The following is a 20,841-nucleotide window of genomic DNA, read 5'->3' as shown; positions in this document are numbered from 1 at the left end:
GATATATAAATTATTCCAGATAGGAATTGTTAAATTATATTATCTATTTAATTTTTAATCTTGAATAATATTGGGTTTGTAATTTCTTCCTGAAAGGTAGTGGTTGAGATATAAAAATTATAAAGAAATAAACAAAGGATGATGCTGTCTTATTTTGATTCTTTCTCCTTTTATATTTGTGCTTATTTAGAAACTAATTAATAATAGAAGCTTTAAGTGAAATTTAACTCTTATAAGCAGAGTACAGAATTAGTTTGAAAATTATACAATAAGTGTCCTAAAATGTACTTGCAGGCTAATAATAGACTACTGGTTTAGTGGTTTAGTGAGATCTAGTCATTCGTTCCTAAGTGGTACTTTACATACTGTCTGCAAGAAAAACCCCCAAAATGTTTTAAAATGAAGGGATTTTTAAGCCTCAGCTCAGACAGGATAGTCATGTATGGCAAAGTCAGAAATTTAAATACAACTACTATGCCAGATGATTCTAGTGTGCAGACAGGTTAGAGAATCACCTTTCTAGAATATCACTACCACCAGCCCCATCACTATGACTGCCACCATAATCAACACCATGACTATTATAATATGTCAGAATGCTCTATCACAGTATGTGTATGTTCTACAATTTCACATTTGGAAAGAAGAATCTTTGGCTCAGGGTCAGGACATGATTTTTGGTCATTTAAGCTTTGCAGAAATCTTTAACCTTTAACTCTTTCAAATTTTGCTGAAGAATGTAGTAGCTAGTTGATTAATAAGATAATTTCTTCTTATAGATTTTGCCTAATTATAATGTATCTTTAGTTTCTTCTAATGCCAACATATGATTAATTAACATTTTAATTGTGTAATTTTATTCCACAACAACCTTATGCAAAAAGTGAATAAAACTGAGAGAACTGTAAAGAATTAGCTATGGGATTCCACTTCATTCATTGTATACTTATTAAAATATTTAGTTAATAAAAGACTGGAGAAACCAGGGTGCCTGGGTGGCTCAGTAGGTTAAGTAGTTGACTTTTGATTTGAGGTCAGGTCATGATCTCAGGGTCGTGAAATTTAGCTCTGAGTTGGACTCTGTGTTCAGAGTGGAGTCTGTCTGAGATTCTCTCCCTCTCCCTCTTTGTTAACCCCTCCCTCCACTTGCACTCTTTCTCTCTCCCTCTCTCTCTCAAATAAATAAATCTTGGAAAAAAAAAAAAAGACTGAGGGAAACAAAGATGAATTCATCTAAATTGTTGCTTTACCAAATATTATTTTATACTGCTGCTCTGTCTTTCCTGGTCTCCCATCATCTCACCATCAGTTTTAACAGCTTTTCTAAGTTGCTGTGACTACTGCATTGGTTTGCAGTAAACTTTTACACAGGTCCCTCCAGTAACAAAATATTCATAAAATCATCTTACACCAGCCAATTTTATAAAAGCCTTTTTGAAGTGAAATTCTCATACTATGAAATTCAGATTTTTACAGTATACCAATTAGCATGTTCTAGTATATTTACAGAGTTGTGTGTCCATTATTCTAATTTCAACACCTTGTAAAGCAACCTTGGACTTCTTACTAGTCACTCCCCATTTTCTCATCTTCCCTCAGTTCCTGGCAATACCTAATCTGTTTCTGTGGGAAATATAGGAACATAGTGGATATTTCATATACATAGAATCATAATATGTGATCTTTGGTGACTAATTTCTTCACTTACCATTATAATGTCAAGGATTAGTAATGTTACAATAAGTGCCAGTATTTTATTCCTTTTTACTGCTGAATAATATCACATTTTATGGATAGACCACATTTAATCCATCCATTAGTTGATGGACATTTGTTTCAATTCATTAGTTATTATGAGGAATTAGTTATTATGGCAACAAGCATTTGTGTATGTATTTTTGTGTAGGTATAGGTTTTCATTTATCTTGGGCATATACTTAGGAGTTGAATTACTGAGTTACATTATAATTCTGTGTTTAGTATTATATGGAACTGTCACAGTGTTTTCCAAAGTGGCTGCAACAATTTACATTCTTATCAGCAATGTAGTAGAGTTTTCATTTGTCACATCCTCATTAGCTACTGCTGTTGTTGCCATCTTATTTGAGCCATCTTAGTGGTTATTAGCTTGTGTATTGTGGTTTTGATTGACATTTTTCTAATTACTAATGTTGTTTATCATCTCTTAATGTGCATATTGATCACCTGTAAGTGTGTATGTATATGTATGTATGTGTGTACATATATTTAAGTTTTTTATTTTTAAGTAATCTCTACACCTGACATGGGCATCGAACTTAAAAAAACCCCTGATATTAGAGTCACATGCTCTACTGACTAAACCAGCCAGGCACCCCATCATTTGTATTTATTTTAAAAGAAATATCTGTTCAAATCTTTTATCCACATTTATAAATTGTTTCTATTTTATGCAGGTATATATGTGGAGTTTCAAGAACTCTAAATATATTCTGGCTATAAGTCCTTTATCAGACATATTGATTGAAAATATTTTCTTCCATTCTGTAATTTGCCTTTTCACTTTCTTGATATTATCCTGTGAAGCACAAAAGTTTTAGTTTTATAAAATTCACTTTACCTTTTTTTTCATTCATGCCTCTAGTATCATATCTAAGAATCCATTGCCTAACTGAACATTATGAAATGTTTACCCCTAAGTTAGAAGTTCTTCACCCACCAAAAAAAAGTGCAGAATTTTAGCTTACTTTTGCATAATAAAATATGCCAACTTAAATTATTTTGTTTATCTTGAAAAGGATCTGGCTGAAAATGTACTTGATTGAAAAAGTAAACATCCAGTAGTGCAATTATTGGATCATACGGTATTTCTATTTTTAATTTTTTTTAAAGATTTTATTTATTTATTTGACAGAGATTGCAAGTAGGCAGAGAGGCAGGCAGAGAGAGAGGAGGAAGCAGGCTCCCTGCTGAGCAGAGAGCCTGATGTAGGGCTTGATTCCAGGATCCTGGGATCATGACCTGAGCTGAAGGCCCAGACTTTAACCCACTGAGCCACCCAGGCGGCCCCCTATTTTTAATTTTTTAAGGAAGCTCCCAATTTGCATTCCTATCAACAGTGCGTGAGGGTTCTATTTTCTCTACATCCTCACAAACTCTTGTTATTTCTTGCTTATTATTTCATTATTTCCACTGTAATAATTTTTAAATTGTAGTAAAATCACTAAACATGAGATCCACTCTCATGTGATTCCTGAAAAGTTACTAAGTATACATACAGTATTAAGTAAAAGCACAAAGTTCCACAGCAGATCTCTAGAATTACTCATCTCGTATATCTGAAACTTAAACTCACAGAATAGCGCCTGACCAGTTCTACGTCTCACCAGGCCCTAGACATCATTCTAACTCTCGATTTCTATAGGTTGGCCTATTTTACTTACCTCATATTTGAGATCATGCAATATTTGCCCTTCTGTTTTTGAAAATAGCCAGAAAAATCTTGAAAAAGAACAAAGCAGGAGACATCATATTTTTTTATTTCAGAACACATTACAAAGTTATAGTAAGTAAAATAGTATGGCCGTGGCATAAAACCAGATATGCAGGCCAGTGGAACAAAACAGAGAACTCAGAAGTAAACTGATTCATAAATGATCAACTTATCTTTGGCAAGGGAGCCAAGACTGCACAAAGGGGAAAGGATAGTCTCTTCAACAAACAGTGCTGGGAAAAACAGCATCTACATGCAAAAGAATGAAATTGGATCCTTATTTTGAAACATACACAGATTCAACTCAAAATGGATTAAACATCTAAACATGAGACCTGAAACCGTGAAACTCCTAAGAGAAAACATTGGTGAGAGGATTCATGACACTGGTTTTGACCATGATTTTTTGGATAGGACACCAAAAGTACAAGCAACAAAAGCAAAAAATAGACAAGTGCCATCATTTTTTTTTTTTTTAACCTCATTGAGACTCTTTGGCTCTGTTTTTGTTATACCATTGATATCAAAATTCTCTCTCCTATTTTATTTCTTTTTTTTTTAAGTTTTTATTTATTTATTTGACAGAGAGAACACAAGTAGCCAGAGCAGCAGGCAGAGGGAGAGGGAGAAGGCTCCCTGCTGAGCAGGGAGCCAGATGCGGGGCTCTATCCCAGGACCCGGGAATCAGGACCTGAGCGGAAGGCAGATGCTCAGGACCCCAGCCGAAGGCAGATGCTCAAGCAACTGAGCCACCCAGGCACCCCCCTCCTATTTTATTTCTTGTCAGTTCTGCCTTATTTTCCCCTTCCTTTACTATTTAGACTTGATTAAAATGGTTTAAATACTTATTTCTTTTTACTCTACATTTTCTAAACTCTCCCTGTTTTGTGTACATTTGACAAGTCCAAGTTCTGTCATCTTCTTTCTCTTTGCTTATCATATGGGCTAATAAGACCTGCTGGGGAAAAATAGCACACTCTGCAGCATGTTAGGATTATAAATGCATGATAACCATCACAAATTGATATCTGCCTGCATTCTGTTACTGTCCTATCACATCCTATTACTTTTTTCCCCAACAACTTATTTTATCTCTTAGCAACTGCTTTACACCTTCTCTTATCTCTTCAAACTGTTTTCTCCCTTCCAGCCTTTACATTATCCTCCACATTTTCAGTCGAAAAGCCCATATTCTATCACTAGAGCATTTAGCCATCAACTGGAACCCTTAACTTTTTTTTTTCCCCCTAAGGCAGAACCCTCAACTTAAACCTACATACATCACTGCAACTGGACTCTTACTCTTCTTCTTCCTTACTTTTTAATGTGGGAGCTGGGAGCTGTCATCCGTCCATGTCAGTCCTGCCTCCACCTCACCCCGGATGTCATATTCATTCATCACCTCAGGCTGTATCAGTATGTTTCACTCAGTCTCTTCCATTTGTATGGGCAACCTCTTCCTCACCACTGTGAAAATCCACATGGATTTGAACATTAGGGTGTGTAAGGATTCTTACACTGCACATGTGAATAAAAATGGACCAAAAACCCTACCTGTCCAACTCATTTGGATCCCCAGTTATGATCCTCTCCCCTCTCCATCACAGCCAGGATGCTCACATACATATATACACTGCATGTTTTTATCTCTTCTCTTCATCAATTCATCAGTCCAATCTGTCTGCATGCCAACAACTCTCGCTACTGTTACCATTGGTATGTTTGTCTCTGAATACATTGGATAATTTTAATTACCATCTTGCTCAACTGCTTTATCAATCTTAAAAAAATTAATTGTAAAGATAGCATATTCTTTTCATTTTCCTCCTGTTTCTCTGGCTTTTTCTGTTGGCTGCTATGAAAGCTTTTCTGAGATACCCTTTCCCTGGATTCCTACAATATAGCCTAACAAAACAAATACTCAATTTTCATAACCATTGTTGCAGCTTGATGTTGCCAAATTAGACACAGCTATTAAGTTCTGGAAAATGTAATATAGTCAGAAGTCTGTGTGTAAGGTCACATTTGACATTGACCTTTATGCTCTTCCCTGACATTCCACTTTTTAGAGATGATAGCAGTTATCCTAACATGAGTATAAATGCCATATTCTAAGGATTTAAGGGCAGGAAAATAGAAGATGTCTAGATTTTTTGCCATTTTTGAATAAATGATGCAGCCTTGGATCACGTATTGCCAGATTCTTTATTAAGCAAGACACTGCTCCTACTACACTATATAATAGGAGCCACACCCCATTGGTCTCTTTTCAGTTTCTTGCATATGTCATATTCTCACCTGCCTCTGTACATATTTTTCTTTCTTCCTAATTCTTTCCCATTCCCATACTCTGAAACTTTTTGATATTACTCATCTTCATATCTCATTTCAGATTTTACTCTCTTGGAAGTCTTTTCTGTTCCTTCAAGTAAGTTTCCCTGTCACATGCACTCATAGTTTATTCTTTCATGGTCTTGTATAATTTCACATGTCTGTGACTGACTAGTGTCCACCTTCCCACTAGACTATAAGCTTTCTGAAACTAGGGCCTGTGCTTCTCTTTCTTCATCTTTGTTTCCCTATTACAGAAACCTGTATCTGGCATGCATAAAGTATTCAGTAAATAATTGCTGACAAAATTGATAGAGTGATATTGAACTCCCCTTAGAAATGGAACTCTTGTCCATCAACAGATGAATGGATAAAGAAGATGTGGCATATATACACAATGTAATACTATGCAACCATCAAAAGAAATGAAATCTTGCCATTTGCGACAACATGGATGGAACTAGAGCGTATCATGCTTAGTGAAATAAGTCAAGCAGAGAAAGACAACTATCATATGATCTCCCTGATATGAGGAAGTGGTGATGCAACATGGGGGCTTAAGTGGGTAGGAGAAGAATAAATGAAACAAGATGGGATTGGGAGGGAGACAAACCATAAGTGACTCTTAATCTCACAAAACAAACTGAGGGTTGCTGGGGGGAGGGGGGTTGAGAGAAGGGGGGTGGGGTTAAGGACATTGGGGAGGGTATGTGCTTTGGTGAATGCTGTGAAGTGTGTAAACCTGGCGATTCACAGACCTGTACCCCTGGGGATAAAAAATTTAAAAAAAATGGAACTCTTCCTTTTTAAGTTTCCTATTCTCCACATTATTTACCTTCGCTGTATATCAAATTTTTAAAATGTTATAATTTTCACTTTTTGCATCTTAATGGCAGTGTAGTTGAGAAATAAAAATTACATATAATTAAAATGTGTAATATATCTTGATATACATATAGTGTGGAATGATTAGTGCAATCAAGCTAATTAACATATCTATCACATCACACAGTTACAATTCTTTTTTTTTTTGGTGAAATCAACTCTTAACCAATTTTACATGTACCATACAGTATTATAAACCACTGTCCCCATGCGGTACATTAGATCTTTAAAATTACTCATCCCTCAGAAGTGAACTGTTGTACCCTTTGACAAACATCTCCCCATCCCCCACCCCACTCCTCAGCCCCTGGAAACTACCGATCCCCTCTCTGCTTTTATGAGTTCAATTTTTTTAGATTCCACATATAAATGAGATCATGCAGTATTTGTCTTTCTGTGACTGGCTTAGTTTACTAAGCATAATGTTCCCCAGTTTCAACATTGTTACTGGAAATGGCACGATTTTCTTCTTTTTTCAGGTTCTATCAGTTTTTTAAAGTATACGATTATAAATACTATCCCAAACTGCTCAGAAAAATGGATTCTGAGACGGAATTTAGCATGCAGGATTTTTTATTAGGGAGTGCCCTTGAGATCATTCCCTCCATAAATGAGTGGAAGGAAACAGGCATGGACAGATGAAGTTAGGAGAAACTGGTATAAGCTCAATGAAAACTCTGGCCAGATCCTAGGTACGTTGGGAGCTAGCACGGCATAACTTCAGTTTGGGTGCCTTCAGAGAACCTCTTTTGACTTGGTTAACTTAATCCTGAGTTATCTTTCCTGCTGTATGAACCTCCACTGAATTTTGGGTCCTTTAATAAGTATTCCTTCCTAGCAGTAGTGGCCTTAGATAGGACAGGTGAAGGAATGTATATTGAGTTTATTACTGAATTTGAATAAAATCTGTGGCTTTTATCTGTGTCCTAGAAATAGACCCTGAAGTGGTGTGTGCAGGAAGATCATGGGGAGACCTTCTAGAACAATACCTGTGAAGGAAGGAAGGAAATGGGATGTGGCAGAGGGGAAATTTAATTATGAAACAGATATCACAAGTTTCCATCCAGTCCCAGAGGTAATAAGAAGCTGGCATGGCCCTTCAGAATTTTTCTGACCAATAGAAAACAATGCTACCTTTGCATCTCTGCATCAACCACTCATTCATTGGATGAGGGCTACCTGTGGGATCGCACAAACCCTTGGGAGACAATTCTTTTGAGTCGTGCCACACATTAACAGACATGGCATCCAGTACTTTTTGTTAAGTGTACATTTTATTAGCTTCTCTTTTAAACTTAAAATAATTAAAAAAAAACCCATTAATAGTGTCTATATAATATCTAGCCATACTGCTTTATTTTAGTTCTTCAAATATGTCGAATTCTTTCTAGCCATCAGGACTTTTTTGAACTTACTATTATTCTGCCTAAAAATGTTGAAAAACATAGTATTATCTAGAGAGAAATCGTTTGAGTCATATTTCAAATCCACCTTTTTGGTGTAGTAAAATGGAGTGCTAAGCTGAATCAAAGTTAGCAAGGGTCTCTTGGTTCTAAAACATTATTATTTGGTTTTTGGTAATAAAGTTCCTTAAAAATGTTACTAAAGGGCACCTGGGCAGTTAAGCATCTGCGTTCGGCTCAGGTCATAATATCCCAGGGTCCTGGGATCAAGGGCCATATCGGAGTCCCTGCTCAGTGGGGAGCCTGCTTCTCCCTCTTCCTCTGTCCCTCTCCCCAATTCATGCTCTTTCACTCTTGTTTTCTCAAATAAATAAATAAAATATTTAAAATTTTTTTTTAAATTATAAAAAGTTATTAGGAAAGATCTCTTATGTTAAAATATACTTTTTTAAAAAATTAGGTACAATTTAATTTTTATTATATTTTAAATTTTTTTATATAAATTAAATTTAATTAAAACATGTAGTGTATTATTAGTTTCAGGACTAGAATTTAGAGATTCATCAGTTGCATAAAACACCTAGTGCTCATTACATTGAGTGCCTCCTTAATGCCCATCACCCAGTTACCCCATCCTACCACCCACCTCCCCTCCAGCAGCCTTCAATTTGTTCCTTTAGTGAAGAGTTACGGTTTGTCTCCCTCTCTGTTTTTATCTTATTTTTCCTTTCCTTGCCCTGTGTTCATGTTTTGTTCTTTTTTAATTTCCACATGTGAATGAAAACATATGGTATTTGTCTTTCTCCGACTGACTTATTTCTCTTAGCATAATACCCTCTAGTTTCATCCATGTGGTTACAAATGGCAAGTTCCATCCTTTTTGATGGCTGGGTAATATTCCATTGTCTATATAAACCACGTCTTCTTTACCCATTCATCTGTCAATGGACATTTGGGTTTTCTCCATAGTTTAGGTATTGTGGACACTGTGATTTAATTTTTTAAATAAAAATATTCTCTTAAACTTACTAGGATGTATTGTTAAACTTAGAATAAGCACATTATAATCATTTGGCCTCTTTATTTCAGGTCCATTTAAGAGATTTATTTTTCTGGGGGCGCTTGGGTGGCTCAGTGGGTTAAAGCCTCTGCCTTTGGCTCAGGTCATGATCCCATGTTCCTGGGATCGAGCCCTGCACTGGGCTCTCTGCTCAGCGGGGAGCCTGCTTTCCTCTCTCCCTCTCTCTCTGCCTACTTGTGATCTCTCTCTCTGTCAAATAAAAAATGAAATTTTTTATAAAAAAAGAGAGATTTATTTTTCTCTATTAATTTCTCTATTAATTAATTTCTCTATTAAATTTTCCTTATACTCTTGAAATATTTCACAGTCCCAAACAAAATTTGTTTATTTTGCTATTGCTTTATAGAAATATTTTTTTTTCTGCCAAAAGGCAATATTCCGATAGCTGTTACTTAGAGTAAGCAGTTTATATTTACATTCTAACCCAAGCTGCTTGTGGTAGACAGGGGTTTTGTGCACTTTCTATGATTCCCTCAACTATCCCTTCTTGTTTTTTGCTCTTGTTCTTGTTCTTTCTTTTTGTCTGTGTTCCACCCATTCTGAGTTGCCCCTTGGCTTTCAGATTTGAATAAAGCCTAGCACAGTAGGGTGTGAGATCTGACATACAGAGCATCCATGAAGCAAGCTTTGGATGGAAAATTAAAGTGCAGAGGAGTTAATTCCCTATGGAGTGAACATTAAACAGTGAAGAATAGGATATGGGAGGGACCCAGGAAGATATATTCTCAGTTTGAATTGGTTTCTCTCTTCAGTCCATATGGAAAATGTCCATGGGCCAAGTGAATGCACCTACAAAATTACCTGCTGTTCTTGTCTAGAGTGTCTTGCAGCAGAAGCCACCAAGGTTATGCATCACAGCATGTTTTCTTGCCTCTCATCTTTTTTTTTTTTTTTTGAGTCATTTCACTGTTTTATTGCCTTATATTATATTTTTATTGAATACATTTGACATGTAGCATTGTAGAAGTTTAAAGTAGGTAGTATTACCTTGATACATTTATATATTGCTGATGTAGTAATATTGTCACATTACATCATTATAATGCAATATTATTATCTATTTTCATTGTACTGTACACTATATCTCTGTGGCTTATTTAGTACTCATTGCAAGTTTATACTCTTAAATATCACTCTTATCCCCCACTTTTGCCCCCCAAATCCTCTGTTAACCACCATTTTATTTTGCTTTTACGGGTCTTACTTTTTTACATTCCACATATAGAGTCATCTTAATATTACTGCATTGACACTTTTATTTTTATGGTACAAATTTCCAGGATCTAAATTACCATATCAACTGAGAGGCATCTTTAAATTAACATACGTTTATGTCATTAGAATGGCATATTGGGTGTCTGGGTGGCTCAGTTGGTTAAGTGCCTGCATTTAGCTCAGGTCATGGTTTCAAAGTCCTGCATCAGGCTCCCAGTTCAACAGGGAGTCTGGTTCTCCTTCTGCCTCTCATGTGCCCCACAGCTTGTGCTCTCTTTCTCCCTCACTGTCTCTCTCTCAAAAAAATAAATAAAATTTTAAAAAAATAATAAAAAAATAAAGTGCTAACATATTTCAGTATTTTTGCCATATTCACTCAAAGCATATATAAAAAGGTGCATTTATCTGAGAGAAAGAAAGAGAGCAGGAGCCCTGGGTTGGGGGGAGGGGCAGAGGAAGACAGAGTCCCAAGCAGACTTCTCGCTGAGCAGAGCCCATTGCAGAGCCCAGTCCCCTGACCCTGAGATCATGACTGTTGGGGTCGATTCCACATTAAAACATGTTAACCCCCTGGGCCTGCCTGGGCCTACTTAGCCATAGTGACTCCATGTTGCCTAGGTAGACATTTTGTTGTCTAGAAAAGTTACTGCTCTCGGTTCCAGGTAACTGTTACTAAAACACAACACCTAAAACAAGGTAACTGTTACTAAAACACACACCTAAAACAAGGCCAATTCCAGGTAACTATTACTAAAGCATATACCTAAAACAAGGCCATTGGTAACCGTTACTAAAACACACAGGTAGGAGACATCCAATCAGCCAAAGCCACATATGCAGATGTCTGCGATTGTGCCCTATAAAAACTAGCCTGTAAGACCAAGGGGCGGGGCTCTCTTCGGAGGCGGCCCTGGCCGGTCAGTCTGACTTCTAATGGTTGGCATAGAATAAAGCTTTACATAACTTGCCCTTTGTCTCAGCCTCATTTCCCTGGCCGGTCAGTCTAACTTCTAATGCTTGGCATAGAATAAGGCTTTGGGTAATTTTGTCTCAGTCTCGTTCCTTTGATAACGGACCCAGCAATGACCTCAGCCAAAATCAAGAGAAGCTCAACTGACTACACCATCTAGGCAGCCCTACTCAAAATATTTTTTAAGAAATAAAATAATACATTTACAGTTAGAGTTCTCTTTATACCTCTTCAGAGCCCTTTACTAGAAGCAACCACTACCCTAAAGGTAGAGTATATTTTTCCCATCCACGTTTTATGCCTTTGCTACACATATGTTTATTCACAGGCAAATATTGTTCTGTGAATTGTTCAAATGTGCATAAGTGTTATCATATGACACGTATATTTCTGTACCTTGCAGTTTTTCTGAGTATCTTCTTGGAATATCCACACACGAATAAGTATCCACCACAAAAATATGTTTAATCTATTTCAATAATTTTAACATCTACATAGCATTTGGAGACTGTTTTCTGCCTTTTGAATTTGTATTGTGTTAAAGCTTCTGTAAGAGGCCACACATAATGAATTTCATCTACATTCAGAACATAAAAGACACTTAGGCAAACAGCCATCTGTTCCTTTCTTGTTGTTCTTATGCAAATAATTTAGTGTGATCATTTATCTGAAATTCAGACAAAATACAGATTTCAAGAAAAAAATGAAATAATTATATATTCTCAAAAAGTAAAGATAATGCTCAGAAAGTCACATAGCTACAAGCGACTCAGGAGTATATCTCTTCTTTTTGCAAGCCTTTAATATTGGTTTGGGTGTCTCTCCTTCTCAGCACAGCATCACACTTTTATTTAGAAACAGGAGTCTAGGGGCGCCTGGGTGGCTCAGTGGGTTAATGCCTCTGCCTTTGGTTCAGGTCATGATCTCAGGGTCTTGGGACTGAACCCCGAATGAGGTTCTCTGCTCAGTGGGGAGCCTACTTCCCGCCCCCCTGCCTGCCTCTCTGCCTAATTGTGATCTCTGTCTGTCAAATAAATAAATAAATAAAATCTTTAAAAAAAAAAAAAAAGAAAGAAAGAAACAGGAGTCTACTCCCTCTTCTATTCAGTTCTTTTTTTTTTCCTATTCAGTTCTTAACACCTAACTTCCTACCCTCTTTTTCTTTTCTTGTTTTGCTATGTGTATATTAATTTTTCTCTCCAGACAGGATGCCCCTTTTGGCTTTTCAGCAGAAGTTGATTCCTTCTACCTCCCTGCCCAAGGCAGCAAAGTCAGATTCTGAGTGAACCTGGTTTCTGGAATCAGTCTCATCCTCTGCTATCCTGATCTTTTGTTTGGGGCAAGGTACTTTATTTCCCAAGGTTTCAGTCTAGTCATATATAAAAAAGAATGTAAAAATGATACCTTCTTCAAAGAGTATGATAAGAAGAATAGATTTTAGCTATGTCATTCTTAAGCAACTCAGGCAGGTGGTATAAGCTTAAGCTAAATTTTGTTTCATAATCCAGTTTCACATTTAGCATTTACTCTTATTGTTGACACTGAGTAAATCATAATTTCTACAATCTCAGTCCCTTAGTTTATACATAGGAAGGTTAATATGCACTTAATGTTTTTTAAGTAACATACAAAATAGGATTAGAGTTTGTTGAACACTTAATAAATGCAAATTTTTGCCTTGTTCTTTCTGAAGAGAGGCATGTAGTAAGTTAGAGAGATTTTAGTTCTGATGAAGGAAAGTGATGACCATGAGATGGACTTTATTTATCCATGCTAGGTGTATTTCCAAGAGAATGAAAACATGATGTCCACATAAAAACTTGAAGGGCACTTGACATGATTAGGTAATAGCAAGGAACCCAGTGTGGTAGCAGAGCAACCTTAACCGGAACCTTCAGCTATCAATTTCTAATTTCTTCTATATCCCCCAACCTTAGGCAGCCACTACTTTCTCTCTATATTGTACCTATTCTGGACATTTCATATAAATGGAATCACACAATATCTGTCCATATGTTGTAACTAGCTTCTTTTACTTAACATAATCTTTCAAGATTCAAGATGACCATGAGATGGGCTTTATTTATCCATGCTAGGTGTATTTCCAAGAGAATAAAAACATGATGTCCACATAAAAAACTTACACATGAATGTTTAACCTTATTCATAATAGCCAGAACTGCTCAAATGTTCATCAGCTGAGGAATGGAAACATAATAATGCCGTATTCATATAATGAACTATCATTTGGCCACCAAAAAAAAAAAAAAAAAGAATGACATTTGATATATACTACACTATGGATGAATCTTGAAAGATTATGTTAAGTGAAAGAAGCTAGTTACAACATATGGACAGATATTGTGTGATTCCACTTATATGAAATGTGCAGAATAGGTACAATATAGAGAGAAAGTAGTGGCTGCCTAAGGTTGGGGGATATAGAAGAAATTAGAAATCGATAGCTGAAGGTTCCAGCTAAGGTTGCTCTGCTACCACATTGGGTTCCTTGCTATTACCTAATCATGTCAAGTGCCCTTCAATTTCAGGATCTTTGCACAGAATGTCTTCTCTGCCAGAATACCCTCCCACCTGTTACTTACATGTCTAGCCCCTCAATCTAGTTGGGTTTATTTTGAAATGTCACCTCTTTGGAAAGTCCTTTCTCTAAAAGATTGTATAAAATATCTCCTACTCTGGCCATATTCCCTAATTCTGCCTTATGTTTTTGGTTTTGTTTTTTAACTTAGCCTTATCTGACATCATATAACTTAGTTATTTATTTTTTAAAGATTTTATTTATTTATTTGACAGATAGAGATCACAATTAGGCAGAGAGGCAGGCAGAGGAAGAGGAAGGGAAGCAGGCTCCCTGCTGAGCAGAAAGCCCGATACGGGGCTTGATCCCAGGACACTGGGATCATGACCCGAGCCGAAGGCAGAAGCTTAAACTACTGAGCCACCCAGGCGCCCTAACTTAGTTATTTTTATATTTTTATATTTATTTATTTACCTATGCCTCCCACCTCTAGAATTAAATGATGCATATCATCTATAAACAGGGACAATTTCACTTTTTTTCTTTCCATTTGGATGCCTTTTATTTCTTTTTCTTTTTTTTTTAAGATTTTTTGTTGTTTTTGTTTGTTTGTTTTTATTTGACAGACAGAGATCACAAGTAGGCAGAGAGGCAGGCAGAGAGAGAGGAAGGGAAGCAGGATCCCCGCCGAGCACAGAGCCTGATGTGGGGCCCGATCCCAGGACTCCAAGACCACGACCGGAACTGAAGGCAGAGGCCTCAACCCACTTCTGATTTTAGAAGAAGCATTATTCAACTCAATCATTCCTGATTTAACACTAATACAACATACTTGAATAGTTGCATTCATTTTAGATGGGTTACTGTTTTCAAAACCTGAGTTCGGTTGTTCTTTTTAATGAAAGACCCAGTAACTCCTTCCCAAGGGATGAAGACTTAAGTGCTTGATCCATTGGGTTACATCTTAGTAATAATCTGTGCTAGTGTGCTCTGGAGTTAGAGAAATTCCGGTGATAACCTCACTCCCACTCTAATGGGGTGAGCACTCTTGAGCAGGGCCGTACTTCGAGTTGGCTCAAACTGTCCTCTGCTTTCTCTCCCTTTCACATCTGGTAAACCTACAGGAACTGGCCTCTTGGCTTTACTGTCCTCGTCTATATATCTAGGCATGTCAGCGGTCTCAAAGTCCCTCCGTCATATTTAAAGACAGGAATTCTTGATAATTCTTGATAATTTTACCTTTGAATTTATGTTTTATAAGTGAAATCTGATGGGAAATAGAGCATTATTAGGAGCAGTGGAGATATGCAAAGAGATTAGGGATTGAGTCCATACTGGTGGACCCAATCCCTCAGGCACTTATAATCAAGGATACAGTGATAGAATTCATAAACAGGCATTTTGAATTATATACAAATTATGAACCTACTTTTTTTTAATAGAACCTTTACAATTTGCAGAGAAAGTTAGAAGGAACATTGAAAGACCATATAATAAAATTTAAATTTAAAAGTAAATTCAGATATGCAAGAAACTGATTTTTAGGGGGTGTTCAATACCTTTAGGAACATTGATCCATGAGAATCATCAAGTGTAGATGAAAGAAGCTTATATTTTGAAGTGCTATTTAAGAAATTTATTCCAGTATTGTTTCAGCCTATAAAAAAAATCATAACAGCTCCAGTAACAGTCACATCATTAAAAAGATATTTCTTAAAATTAAAAATTATGAAAAATTATTTGTGATCTTACATTTGTCAGGATCAACTGATATTTATTTTCAAATATATCAATCAAGGGCACCTTGGTGGCTTAATTGGTTGAGCATCAGCTCTTGGTTTCAGCTCAGGTCATGATCTCAGGGTCTTGATATTGAGTTGATTCCCTCATCAGACACCACACTCATCAAAATGTCTGCTTGGGATTCTCTCTGTCCCTCTCCCTCTGACCCTCCTGCTGGTGCTCTTTCTCTTTCTCTCTCTCTAAAATAAATAAATCATAAATATATATAGATAGATAAAGATATATATGATGTATATATACAGCAATTAAAAATAAGTGGCTAGGGATGCCTGGGTGGCACAGTCGGTTAAATGTCCACCTCTTGGTTTTGGCTTAGGTCTGATCTCAGGATCATGGAATCCTGTCCCACCTCGAGTTCCATGCCCAGCTCAGAGTCAGCTTGAAACCTTCTTTCTTTTTCCCGCTGCCCCTTCCCCCCATCCCCATCTCTCAAATAAATAAATAAATCTTTAAAAAAAAAAAAAAAGCTAGAGGGACGCCTGGGTGGCTCAGTTGGTTAAGCAGCTGCCTTCGGCTCAGGTCATGATCCCAGCGTCCTGGGATCGAGTCCCACATCGGGCTCATTGCTCCGCAGGGAGCCTGCTTCTCCCTCTCCCTCTGACTCTGCCTTCCACTCTGTCTGCCTGTGCTCGCTCTCGCTCTCTCTCTAACAAATAAATAAATAAAATCTTTAAAAAAAAAAAAAAAAGCTAGATATAAATTTTGAAGACCAAAAAAAAAAAAAGGTTGTGGAAAACCACCATATAAAGCTCATGGTCAAAGTATTACATTTAAAAATTTTTTTTATTTATTTTATAAAATAACGATATGACACCAAAAATATTTTATACAGTTTGTTATTTTGTGTTCTTGTGGGTCACTACTACACATATTATGCCTTATCAGTAATAAAATATTTGTAAATGAAACTATATTTCAGGAGCTTTAAGGTATTATTATTCCTCTCTTTTTAACAAAAGGCCATGAATTTTTATTTTACATTTACCTCCCAGATTATGTAGCCACCCTCTCTGAACCTTAGGATATGAGCCTTTTTTTTTTTTTTTTTTTTAAGATTTTGTTTATTTATCTGAGAGAGAGAGAGAGAGAGAGAGAGACCACGAGCAGGGGGCAAGGGTAAAGGAGAGGCAGATGCCCCACTGAGCAGGGACTCCTCATGCTGGACTTGATCCCAGGACAATGGAATTATGACCTGGGCCTAAGGCAGACACTTAACAGACTGAGCTACCCAGGTGCCCCAAGATATGTCTCATTTGTATTAAAGCCTGAAAGAGGATTTACTGGGCAGAGATATTGATGTTATGGAATTTTTTCATTTACTGCTTTTTGTGGGATTCTAGAGTACAACAATAGGAATGCATAGAATACAAACTCCAAGCCATACTTTACTCTCATTCACACTATATAACAGGTGAAATTGGGATTGAATTTTTTTTTAAAGTACGTGCAAAGGCCAGGGATTCTTTTCTTTCCTTTAAGAATTTTGCTGGAAGATTTAGAAAGCAGAGCAATGTTTTCTTTTTCTAAACTTAGATGTGAGGAAATTCATTAATTATGTCTATACTCTCAGCTCATGAATCTCAGTCAAATTCTTCACAAGTTATAACTTGACTTAGATAGAGACCAGATTTTTTAAGACTTTTTTTAGAGCAATTTTAAATTCCCAGCAAAATTGAGGGTCGCAGAGATTTCCCATATATCCCTTGTCTCCACACATGTATAACCTCCCCAACTATCAGCATCACCCACCAAAGGGTACATTTGCTACAACTGATGACTCTATATTGACATGTCATTTCCACCCTAAGTCCATGGTTCATATTATGGCTCACTCCTGGTAGTGGTCTGTGGGTCTGAACAGATAAGTTATCAAATGTATTCATCATTATGGCATTACATAGTGTTTTCACTGCTCTAAAAATCATCTGTGCTGTACTTATTCATTCCCCCACTTCTATCCCTTGCAACCACTAATTGTGTTACAATCTCCCCAGTTTTGCCTTTTCCAGATGTCATATAGTTGGAATCATATATTAAGTAGCCTTTTTATTTTTTTTAAGATTTTATTTATTTATTTATCAGAGAGAAAGAAAGCACAAGCAGGCAGAGCAGCAGGCAGAGGTAGAGAGAGAAGCAGGAGCCCGATGTAGGACTCAATCGCAGGACCCTATGATCATGACCTGAGATAAAGGCAGCGGCTTAACTTACTGAACCACCCAGGCGTCCCAGAAGGTAGCCTTTTTATATTGGCTGCTCTCACTTAGTAGTGTGCATTTAAGTTTCCTCATGGCGTTTCCTGACTTGATAGCTCATTTCTGAGATGTAATTTTAAATTCAAATGTTCTTTCATTCACTAATTCAGTATAGATCAGGCATGCAGTGAGTATACGAAGATTACCGGTTATGACTCCGGTCTACGGACTTCATAGCTCAGAGGGAAAGACAAACAGCCTGGAAGTGAGAATGTGCATAAGAAAGCATCGAGATAGAGGTAAGAATGTGGTCCTACAGCATAAGGGTAGGAGCACCACTCTTCAGTGAGATACAAGACGGGAGCTCAGAAATAACATGGGCATGGAAACCTGAGAAGTTAGAAGACTTCACCTAAGTCTGAAAAAGAGAGGAGACTGTACCCTAGGGAGAGATTGCTGTGTTGTATGAAGTCTCAAATGTGGGAGCAGTTTTTTGGTCCATTCAGAAATTTAGAAGCAATAATTACAGCAACTAAAACATAGGTGTTAAGGGAGGAAATAGCACTACTACTAGAGCTGTTGGGTAGGAATGTGCTCATCCTCTGGTTGCTCGTCCCTCCCTACCTTGTTTGGAGAGCCGCTTTCTAAGTATGTTCCCTGACCCTGAATTGTCCCCATGGCCTTTGGGACTTTGTTCCTGCTTCATAGACTCTTTGGTTCTGGTTTTAGAACAAACCTACTAATTATTTTGGGCTTCAAACACTGGCTCCTAAGTGCTTGCTTTAGATTCTCCTGAATCTAAACTATTTTCTTCTTGTTTTGACCTGACACAGACTATGAAGTCCATAAAGAAAAAATATTTACTGTGGCTAAGAACTTCACTAATCAAATTTAAGTAAGCATTTCTTGGTCATTTGGCTCTTTGCTTTTTTCCCAAGTCTCAGGTGCACAAACTTGGACTAATTATAGTTTTTGTTTCATGCCACATTCTCAGCATTGATCTGTCATGGTCCACTTTATTCATTTATTGAACTGAATAAGTAAATCAGAGTGAAAATCACAACTGAAGTGATTTGATTATGGAGAAGTTGATCATTCCTATGAAACACCACCAGCAAAAAACTAACAATAATATTTTGTGTTAAATACTTGTCTTTCTTTTTTCCAAAGTGAATAAACACACATTTGCTTGGATGCTATCAAAAAAGAAATTGTTTATATAATGACACTTCAACCTTGGCTACAAGGCAAGCAAATCTCAAAAATGAAGACATTTTTCTATGTAATTATAAAACCATTTTTCATATCCACAAAAAAACTTAGTATCATGTACTAACCAATCTAACTTAGAGTTCCCTAATTACTCCCAGTTGTCTGTTAAGGTACACACATGCACACACACAACCACGACTGAGTTCATCTGGGTAATTGATTGTAGTTCAAGGTCACCACTATGTTCATCATAATATGAAGTCTGTCATCTAAAAACATTCTGATTTTTACCATCACCTTAAATGCAGTTGAATTAGTATGAGTTAGACTCTGCAGCTTATCAGTTCTTGGCTCTGCCCAGTTTTAGTCTGTGGGATTCCAAAGTAAAGAGAGTTACAAGAGTTTTTCCTTTGATCTAATATTACATAGTACTTCAAATACTATCTACTGATTTTTGTAAATTAAAAAATATGTGTGTATATTTGATAAAATTAAAAGGTTTGTGTTTCCTATTAAAAAGACCTTAAAATAAACCAGTCATTTTATTAAAAACACGAAATGAACACACATCAAAACCAAATTCAAGCAATTTGCTATAAAGCAAAGGAGTAAAAGATAAAAATTCTTACTTTTCCATTACACCTAAATGACAGTTTTACTATACTCCTGAATTGTTCATGTGCAAAATATTTTAAAAATGCACATAGTGGAGTCAAAGCCCTAACCATTCAAACAGGGAATTCTGATCTCAAAAAAAGATATTCTTTACCTTTAGTGAAGCTCAAAAAGAATGGAAAAATTGGAGACCTATGTCACTTACTGAGAAAGTGTGTCCACATTTATTCACATAAAAATATATACTAGAGATGAGGCATTAACCAAGAAAGCTGGTGCATGCTTAAATTTCATTTTGTACCATTCCCATCAAATTTTACCACTTCGTGTGCTACCACTTTGGTCTTTGCAGAATATTACTTTTCTGTCACACTTCACTAACTTTATTTTTCAAGGTCATGCACTTCTAAGAAGCCTAAGATGAGTCACTAATGAGCATGGAACAAATGATCAGCATTGCTTGAATTCTTCATGCCAGAAGGATAACATAGTGGTCAGAGGTGTGAATTCAAGCTGCTGGCATAATTCCTTCGGCAGAGAGAAGTCATTTCCCAGTTTAATTATGACAGTGACTTGACATGCTTTATATCATGGGACAATTAGTCTTTATAAAACAGAGGTGCTGTAAATGTTGAGATTGTCTCCTTTGTTTCAGAAAAGCATGTGTTGTTTCTCAGTCTCATAGTTTCTGGCAAACACATAAAGGGTATGGCTGAAAGGTTGCAGAATACAGGTCTCTTTCTGAAAGTGGCAGGGTATCTCCTTCACTTTTATATCAATGATGGCACCTCTACGCATTTTTTTTTTTTAACAAAAGATTTGATCATTCCCTTAGGTTGGACTACACACACTAGCTTTCTACTCAGTATTGGAAATTCATCTGCAGAGAGCAGTGATATATTGTGCTGAAGGGGAATCATCAATCACCACGTGTTCTAAATCAGCTCCTTTGTCAGACAGGAATGTTAAAAGGAAAGTAATTGAAGGATGACATATATCTATTGATTCCAGAATTTTCAGTCCACTGTCTTAAAACAAAACAAACAAAAACACAAGGCTTCTCTTTCTGTAGTTTACAATAGAATTTATTAACTATCTTAACATTTGCTTATAGATATTTTTT

Source organism: Mustela erminea, chromosome 9 (assembly GCF_009829155.1).
Source record: "Mustela erminea isolate mMusErm1 chromosome 9, mMusErm1.Pri, whole genome shotgun sequence".
NCBI lineage: Eukaryota > Metazoa > Chordata > Mammalia > Carnivora > Mustelidae > Mustela > Mustela erminea.
Note: the sequence above shows the minus strand (reverse complement) of the source record.